The sequence below is a fragment of the Rutidosis leptorrhynchoides genome, chromosome 9 (genome assembly GCF_046630445.1).
Source record: "Rutidosis leptorrhynchoides isolate AG116_Rl617_1_P2 chromosome 9, CSIRO_AGI_Rlap_v1, whole genome shotgun sequence".
NCBI lineage: Eukaryota > Viridiplantae > Streptophyta > Magnoliopsida > Asterales > Asteraceae > Rutidosis > Rutidosis leptorrhynchoides.
The window spans coordinates 127,752,409-127,761,763 of NC_092341.1; the positions used below are offsets into that span (position 1 = coordinate 127,752,409).

A 9,355-nucleotide genomic window follows, 5' to 3' on the forward strand; every position below is an offset into this window, starting at 1 on the left:
GGGTGGTCAATTGTCTATATGAAACCTATTTCAATTAATCACGTCTTAATAAGTTTGATTGCTTAACATGTTGGAAACACTTAATCATGTAATTATCAAATTCAATTAATATAAATAAACATGGAAAAGTTCAGGTCACTACAATACTAACCAATAATTATGGTAATTTTATATTTTAGATTCACTAATATCTTCTTATGGCATTTTCTTTAACTTAAACTCGTAATTTTTGCGGGTCTTAAGTTAGTTTATCTATTATAACAAAAGGTATATTAGCAAAGCAAGATTTTAAAAAGCTGACTTGTAAAATTATTAACCCTTAGATCAAAAAAGCCAAATTAAAATAAGGACCATTAGATCTGATTTCTATTGATTTATTTGCAAAGAATTCACAAAGCTTTGTTTCCCAAAAAAATCAATAGAAAACACTGTATACGTATAATCAATTTGAGCCCTAACCACTCCCAAATCGTTCATCACTCCCAAAACGTACATCCATCGATCGATCGTATCAGTCGTTAGATTTCATAAGTTTAAATCGTCAAATTGTGTTAATACAGATATTTTGGAACTAAGGTTCAGCGCACGAATAGTTCTGAGTTCATTGGATGATTTGGTTTGTATCACTTAGTATTTTTGCAATTGACAATAAGGTAACAAGTCTACTACTAATTATTGAGTTTTTCTATTCTTTAATCATTAATTATTGAATTTTCCAGTTCCAATTTTGAACCTTTCATAAATCGTGATTTATACATGAACGATGATCTTTGGAGCATTTACTGCTATTTTGATATGTGTTTGAACAAGTTTGTTAATCATTGGATCAACACGCTTATAACCATGTTTATGTTTACTATTATCATATTGTTTATTAGGTATCTTTAATCTATGCAGACACCATATAAGCAAAGCTATTATAGTTGTAGATCATGTGATATTTAAGGACCCTCTATCCTTAATTCTTGAGAGTTGCATATGTCATGGATGCATATAACATTAATAGCGTCTTGCTAAGGGTTAAAGATCAGAACTTGGGCTTGCACATGACGTCATGTCTTACAACTAAATATAATTTTTCGCTTGATTTGTTTGATTTTTGAAAGCTACGGGTTGTTTGACTATTTACCTCCTTTAAAATTTCTTGCATATTGTTTTCTTTAAGTGGGATGATGCTACTCTTAGGGTCAATTGACTACTTACAACCTCTTCTGCGTGAAGAGACAGAGGTAACAAAAGAAGCTCGAGTCCCTGATATTTTCAATGCGGTGAGATCTCATTTATTAAACCATACAAATATCAGATTATCTATTTATTTGTAGCTTATGTTACCATGTCACTATTATGCATAGTGACATTTCTTCCTATTTTACCGTTTAGAGTTTGCTTTCATGATTGTCCATTTTTAATCAGGGACCATCATCTTCTCGGAAGTTCCACTTGAAAAGTTCTGTGAAGAAGCCATCGATACATATCAACTGGAGACTCTTGACACATGGGAATGAATTCGAGTTCTTTGAACATACACGCCACTTGGTATTTTAAACGCATGGACATGGCTATTTTGGGTAATTGTTTATTAGCTTATGGAGTGATGTATATATGCTACCTTTAGGATGTTAGAGTGGGTGTTTATATCTATTTAACAGGTGATATACAAATGGTTTATCACAATATTTGCTTGTGATTATCCAAATTTGCATTAGTGACTGAGTTTTTGAAGGTTTGTTATTGGTTATACAAATGTAAACAAGTAGTATTTGATTGGATAAAGTACTTATTTGAGTTTTCTAAGAATTGTATTTGATTGTATAATTGTGACTGTTATAACAGAACTAGGAGTTATCCATGAAGATCACAGTAGATGGATGCATACATGGGGATTTGGATAATGTCTATGCAACTCTCTTGCATTTACAACTCTCTTGGTCAGATCAGGTGATAGTATATACTTTGAGTGAGTTGATAAATACATATATAAGTAGTATTGTTTGATGCATTATTATTACTTTTCTCAACTTATGGTGTATATGCCGTTCCAAGTCAGCTGAATACACAATAAAGGTATATATATATGTAGAGGAACTACTCGTGATTCTCATTTATACTGTTTTGCTATATTATTTTGTGATTCATGGTGTCCTGTAGAGATCACATTAATTGTTAACGAATTATTTACTAAGTTTGTCCACTCATAATGAGGTTCTTAAGAGTTGGTTGTCCAATGATTTTTTTTAATATACTTTAATGCAATCTGCTAATTATATTGTTTTGTTATAAGCGTGCTCTGTATTGTAGCTGAATTTGACATGTTTCCATGTAGACGTGATTCAATTGTATAACAGCTGAATTTGACAGTTGCAGTAGGAGAACCTAACACAAAAAAGATCTCTAGTTAACAATTTTTCGTTCAAGGTATCTTAAATATCCTTTCTAAGTACAAAACATTACATAACTAAACATGTGAAATTATTTTATAATGTTGTTGGTAGAGGGAGAGGGAGAGGGAGGCAAGACTGGCAGATGGATGACAAAGAACCAACTATAGCTACCTTATATTAGTTTAGTGTTTTATTAGTGTTTTTTAGTTTAGAATTCATCCATTGTAAATTACATTTATGACTTCTTTTGTAAATACTTTAAAGATTTATATTTATTTGATATATTTGATGCATTTTGTATTTGGCGGGTGGTATTTGAAATATTTGAGATTCTAATTTATTTGGCGCTAGAAATTATTTGGCGGTATTTGGCAGATATTATGTAAAATATTTGAGTTCAACCATGGTTAACATTTACTAGAACACGTCTAATTGCAACTAACGGAACAACTTTAATTGCAACTAACGGAACACGTCTAATTGCAACTAACGGAACACGTCTAATTGTAAATAACGGAACACGTCTAAAAGACATAACGGAACAGCCTAATCTAACGATTTGACAACACGTCTACTTGAGAGTTTTTAGAGCGGTTCCTTGAACCGCACTATATTTCACAACTCAATTGAAGCCGTCACATGTAGATGTGTTGTTCAACACGTCTAAAAAGGATTTTCCACACGTCTAATTGTGCCGGAATGTAGTAGTGAATCTTTTTCCTTAAAATTTCATTACATTCAAACATTCTTTTCTGTGTGTGTTTCATTCCCAAGTAGTTAATGCGTAGCGTAAAAGATATGACGAGCCAACCGGAGGTTTCAAAGGAAATTCCAGCACGACCTCAAGCGCCACAAGTGTCCAAAGCAGTGGATACACAAACAAGTAGCGGAGCGAGTGTGTTGTCAACGAGAGCAACCTTTCCTCTTTCCAAGAAACTCCGGTGCAAGGGTTCAAAACTCCAGAGATAATGCGACCAATACCGTGGGCTGCGAACACCACCTACGTAGGAACTATTCTTATCTATATCAACGCATCTGGATCATCCGCGCAAGTTACCACTGTTGCATTCTCAAGCATCGATTCGCGCACGGCTCCATAGAAGTCTTACAGAAGATGGGTTTCGAAACACAAGAGTTGAACATTCAGAGCACTCAACTTAACTCGAAGTTATATCCGATGGCGCCACCAACAAAACCGCACCCAACCCCAACAGTCTATATATCTCAGTGGACGCCTAACCTCGCAGTGTCGAACTCTGTGCCAAACACTCAAACACTTGAAGTGTACAAAACCATGCTAACTTGATTTATTCACTAATGAAGGCCGCGCCAAATGACATGGTTAAATAATTTGAGCAGCCAAGAAAAGCAGAACTGATGGTCAGAAACCTATACGCAGGAATGAAGGGAGTCAATGTCAAGCCAACATTTGAAACAACGCCTACTTCTGAAAAGTTCGTGCCTCACATACTTAACTACATTGCCGCAACACTACCCGTAATCCCACTCACATTGGGGTAATCTGATGGACTTTCAGATGAAGCGACCCGTCCTAATCCATAAGGACGAATACAATAACATATGATTACATCGCGAGGTATTTGACCTCTATATGATACATTTTACAAACATTGCATTCGTTTTAAAAGAGAAACTTTCATTACATCGAAAGTTGACAGGCATGCATACCATTTCATAATATCCAAACTATAAATGACCTAATCTGTCATTTACTTAATAATAATTCCGATTGAACTCAACGACTTGAATGCAACGTTCTTTGAAATATGCCATGAATGACTCCAAATAATATCTTTAAAATGAGCGAATGCATAGCGGAAGATTTCTTTCAAATCTGAGAATAAACATGCTTTAAAATGTCAACCAAAAGGTTGGTGAGTTCATTAGTTTATCATCAATATTCATTTCCATCATTTTTAATGGACCACAAGATTTAATTTGTATAGTTAACTGCAGGAACACTCATCTGCAAATAAAAATTATCATACAGGAACACTCATATGTATAAAATAATCATTCATATGGCGAACACCTGGTAACCGACATTAACAAATGCATATAGAATATCCCCAAATATACAGGTACACTCATCTGTATATAAAATCGAAGTACTAAAGCATCCATAACCTGGATGGGGTTTGTTAGGCCCATAGATCTATCTTCAGGATTCGCGTCAATTAGGGGGTCTGTTCCCTAATTCTTAGGCTACCAAGCTAAAAGGGTGATATTCAATTTCGATAATCCAACCATAGAATGTAGTTTCGATTATTTGTGTCTATTTCGTAAAACATTTATAAAAACAGCGCATGTATTCTCAGTCCCAAAAATATATAAAAAGGGAGTAATGAAACTCACAATACTGTATTTCGTAGTCGTTACGCATATGATAACACTGAACAAGTGCAAGGTTGGCCTCGAATTCACGAACCTATATTAAGTATATATTTTTATATGTTGATTAATATCTGTCTAACAATTTAGGTCAAGTCGTAGTGTATCACAATCCTAATGCTCGAGATTATCATGCAAGAGTCACAAAAGTCATCTAATCCAAAAATGACTTCCAAAATCTATATATATTTATGATATAACTTAACTGTAGTCGTTTCATATATTAAGGTATATTTATCAGATTTTATTAGAGTAATTAATAAAAGTCTTTTGTTATATTTAAAATTTATATATGATAAAATATACTTTTATATATCTTAAATAATAAAATTTATAAAGTTCACTTAATATCATAAACATATAGTGGTATGTAATATTAATGTAATTATATTACGTGTGGTAAAAACATCTTTGTATCACATATTTATTTGATAAAATAATATTGGTAATAATAATTAATAAATAAAAGTTGTTTTACTTGTAATAATAATACTGATTATTATTCTACTAATAATAATAATAACAATATTTATTTTCACTAATGATAATATTAATTATGATAATAAATGATAATCTTTTGTAACAATACTAATATAATAATTATTGCTGATGATGATAAAAATATTATAGTCGTGTTAATGATAATAATATTGATATTCTATAATAACAATGATATTTCTATTAAAAAAATAATTTTAGTAAATAAAAATTATAGTTTCAATATTAATAATACTTTTAATAATAATAATAATGATAAAAATAATGAAAATGATATTTTTATCTAAATCAATATCTTACAATGTTTTAATTTCATCATGATACTTATACTCTTTATTTCCTAATGGATTTGTTTAACAGCTTTTAGTCTTCTTTTATATCACATTCATAATAATAATATTAGTCATAATAATTAGATGTTACTAATATTAATTTTTAATGATAATGATAAATAATAATAAATATTTTAATAACATTAATGATATTACTAATAACTATCTTAATAATAATAATAATAATAATAATAATAATAATAATAATAATAATAATAATAATAATAATAATAATCTTAATAATAATCTTAATGATAATAACGATGGTAATACTAATAAAAACGACAGTTTTTAATGATAATATTTATAATGATAATAATAATAATAATAATAATAATAATTATTATTATTATTAGTTAATAATAGTAACGACGATAATAACGACAATAGTAATAATAATAATCATTTTAACAATAATACTTAAAATTATAGATAATTCAATTGACTATATCTCTTAATCCGTTCATCGAAACCATACGCTTTCTAAATGAAAAATTATTAATTTTTCGACAGCTTTCCAACGACATGCATATCATATACCTTATCTTAATCGCATATATATTAAATTCATGATCTATCATAAACTATTTAATGACGAAATTAAACATACATGCATGCATAATCATATATACTTGAGCACTAGTCAGGGATACACTATTAATATATAAAAGTTAAGTTATGAGTGCTCACGTATCAATATTGCGATTCAATATTGCAGAAAAGTACGTAGACGCGACAGAGATGCCATACACTAGATTGACCTCACGAGCATACCCCCGAACATTACCCATAACCTCCATAGCTAATAATAATAATACTAATACTACTAATAATATATTTGGATTAATAATAATAATTAATATAAATAATAATAAAATAAAAATGGAGTATAAATGATATAGAAAGATTGAGATTTGAAGATGGTGAGATTCGCAGAACACGCTGGATATTTATAGCCCCATTTCTGATCCCCACCCCTCCGCGATCGCGGAGGTAGTAAGCATGGGAATCCCGCGATCGCGTAGTAGCCAAGTCCAGCTCACACTTCGCTTGTCTGATTCCTGCCGACGGTTTAATTATATATTTAATATATAATATATTTAATTTATATAATTAATTATATATTATATTATATTTACGTGCATAGTTAAATTGTAATTTTAGTTCCAATGACTCGTACGTTTACGCTCGACTTATGTCTCGGTTCTGGTTTTTCAAACGACGTTTCGTACGCTTAGAAAACTAGCCCTTTACGTTTAGTTATGTGTACCTTTATCAAAAATTTAGACTTAATCATCGATGAATCATATTATAAGAAATGTAACCTATACCTTTGAGTATTATGGTCATTTGCTTCTATGAATCGACGTTTCGTTATATACACATATGATAATATTAATTTAAATCCAAAACGTTTTGTATTATATTTAATCACTTTGTAAAATATATTTTTAAAATATAATTTGTACATTTATATATAATTGAAATATTTATTTAATATTTTATTTTAAAATCATTTAAGTAACAGAAAATATTATGTCGTAACACGTATACGTTTTTGAAACAATATAAATGTATTTACAAATTTATAATACAAAGATGTAATGAAGTTCTTCAAATTTTATATACATAAATAAATTACCTTATAACATGTTTAATAATAAAGTTCTTATTAGACTGAAAACATTTTAGTACGTTTAAAACTAAACCGAATAAATATTATAATTCTGTTTTCCAAAACTAACTATAATTAAGAATCATTTTGTTAAAAGGTTAAAATAATGAAAATCGTTATATCATAACATGTTTTAGAAAGGTAAAATCATATATGACACATAACAGGTTTCAAGTTTCAAAATCATCGTTTGTTAGTGAAGCATAAGATAAGTCTAATGGTTAACTAAATGTATGAAATCATTTAATGTACAACGTTAATTTTCTTAACTTGTCAATATCCAACATCTAAGTTATTTACACTACACGTTCTTACTTTCACTTTAAACAAAATGAAAGTTATAATAATTATCTTATCAAAGTCACGAGGAAAATATCGTAAAGTAAGAATTGGAAATCAATTTGAAATCTTCACTAATCCTTGTCTAGTTCTCGTTAATTGACACTTTTGTTCTTACTTGCAAATCACTTTACTATTTTTCGAATGTTGTCAAAAAGAACAGATTTTTTAAATCATAGTGGACCTCATAACAGAGACCCGTAATCATAATCACAATGTATCTGATAATTCAATCATTTGATATTATCTTTTAATTCCATCGATAAACATATTGAACCAAATGCGTTCATGTAAAGTATTATACGTTTAATACTTTGTTAACATTTTCAAGTTATAATATATACATATACGTACATATACATATTCATCCAATTAAATAATGGTTCGTGAATCGTCGGAATCCGGTCAAGGTTAAATGAATGTATGAACACAGTTTAAAATTCTTGAGATTTAACTTAACAAACTTTGCTTATCGTGTCGGAATAATATAAAGATAAAATTTAAATTTGGTCAAAAATTTCTGGGTTGTCACATCAGATCCTGATGATTTTTTTTCAAACGTATGAAGGCGTAGCTCATAATCAAGATGGGAATTATGAAAGCAAGTGCGCAGAGTTCCCTCCCGTACTTGAGGGAATAGCACATCAATGGTTTAATAACTTACCTACGCCGCTCATCATATCCTACAATGACATGATGGAGTGCTTCTTGCTTAATTTTCACAATATGAGAGCGTCCAGAAGGAAACATGTCGAACGTCAAGACATCAAACAAGGGCGTGGAGAGTCTATGAGACAATTTATTGACATGTACACGATATGGACGAAACAGATGGTTTTATTATACTATGTCATTAGGTCGCAAGGCACCAGAATCAGCTATCAGAGGTGAAGCAATAGTTTTAAATTTATATTTAGAGGGGCCTAAATCGTACTACTTTTTATTATGGTGAGTAAGGGAAATATGACCTAGGGTCGAATTTTTAAGATATCAGTATAATCGAACCTATAACTATAACTTAAGATAATCCTAAAGTGAAGGAGTAGTGGTTTATTACCTAATTTTGTGTTTTCTAGTTTATAAGATAAAATAAAGTAAATACGATAAACTTTGTAATTCAGATAAGGTTAAAGCAAGTGCATACGATGATTTTGTTAGTTACTTTGCCGATATTATGGAATGTTGGCTCATGAATAGGTAGTGATCTTGTATTCACTACACTGGTCCTAACGCCCCTGTCATAAGACATGTCTCTGGGTAATGCGTTAGGCTTGAAGATTCTGAATAGACAGCAACGTCCCTTACCCCCGACCCCCGTGCAGTGTGAATACATGCATATACGTTCAAATGGCTCGTCTAATTGAGCGACTCGCAAAGGTCTAAACTTTCTTAAGCACAATGAAATACAAGGTATGCCATATCCGAGAGACGTGATGTGTTTCAATGCTTTCGTTAATGATTGGGTTTTAAAAGATAGATAGGCCCTTAAAAAGAGTTCAACCATAAAGAACACCATGGCCAAGTCAGTTTGACTTCCATGAACACGTTCGGTTATCCTAATGATCCGATCCTTTATGTGTTTAAACAAACAGTTTCTTAATTAACTAAGAATCCCTTAAGCGGGGTGCAATGCTTGAGACCGCGTTATAGTGAAATGTACTAATCAGCACTGACCGGGTTCCATGGCCTTACTTTGCAGAGTTACAATTTACAACAAC

The 9,355-nt window shown here is 30.8% G+C and overlaps 1 long non-coding RNA gene across 2 annotated transcripts; it reads left to right on the forward strand.

Moving 5' to 3' along the window:
• Positions 1-424: 424 nt before the first annotated feature.
• Positions 425-2,674, forward strand: LOC139866615 (uncharacterized). 2 transcript variants are annotated; one of them, XR_011765502.1, is made up of 4 exons: positions 425-653; positions 1,166-1,268; positions 1,414-2,415; positions 2,493-2,674. It is a non-coding gene; the product is annotated as an uncharacterized lncRNA (long non-coding RNA). The 2 variants fall into 2 exon arrangements; XR_011765501.1 differs by having other exon boundaries at positions 425-1,268.
• The last annotated feature ends 6,681 nt before the right edge of the window (positions 2,675-9,355 follow it).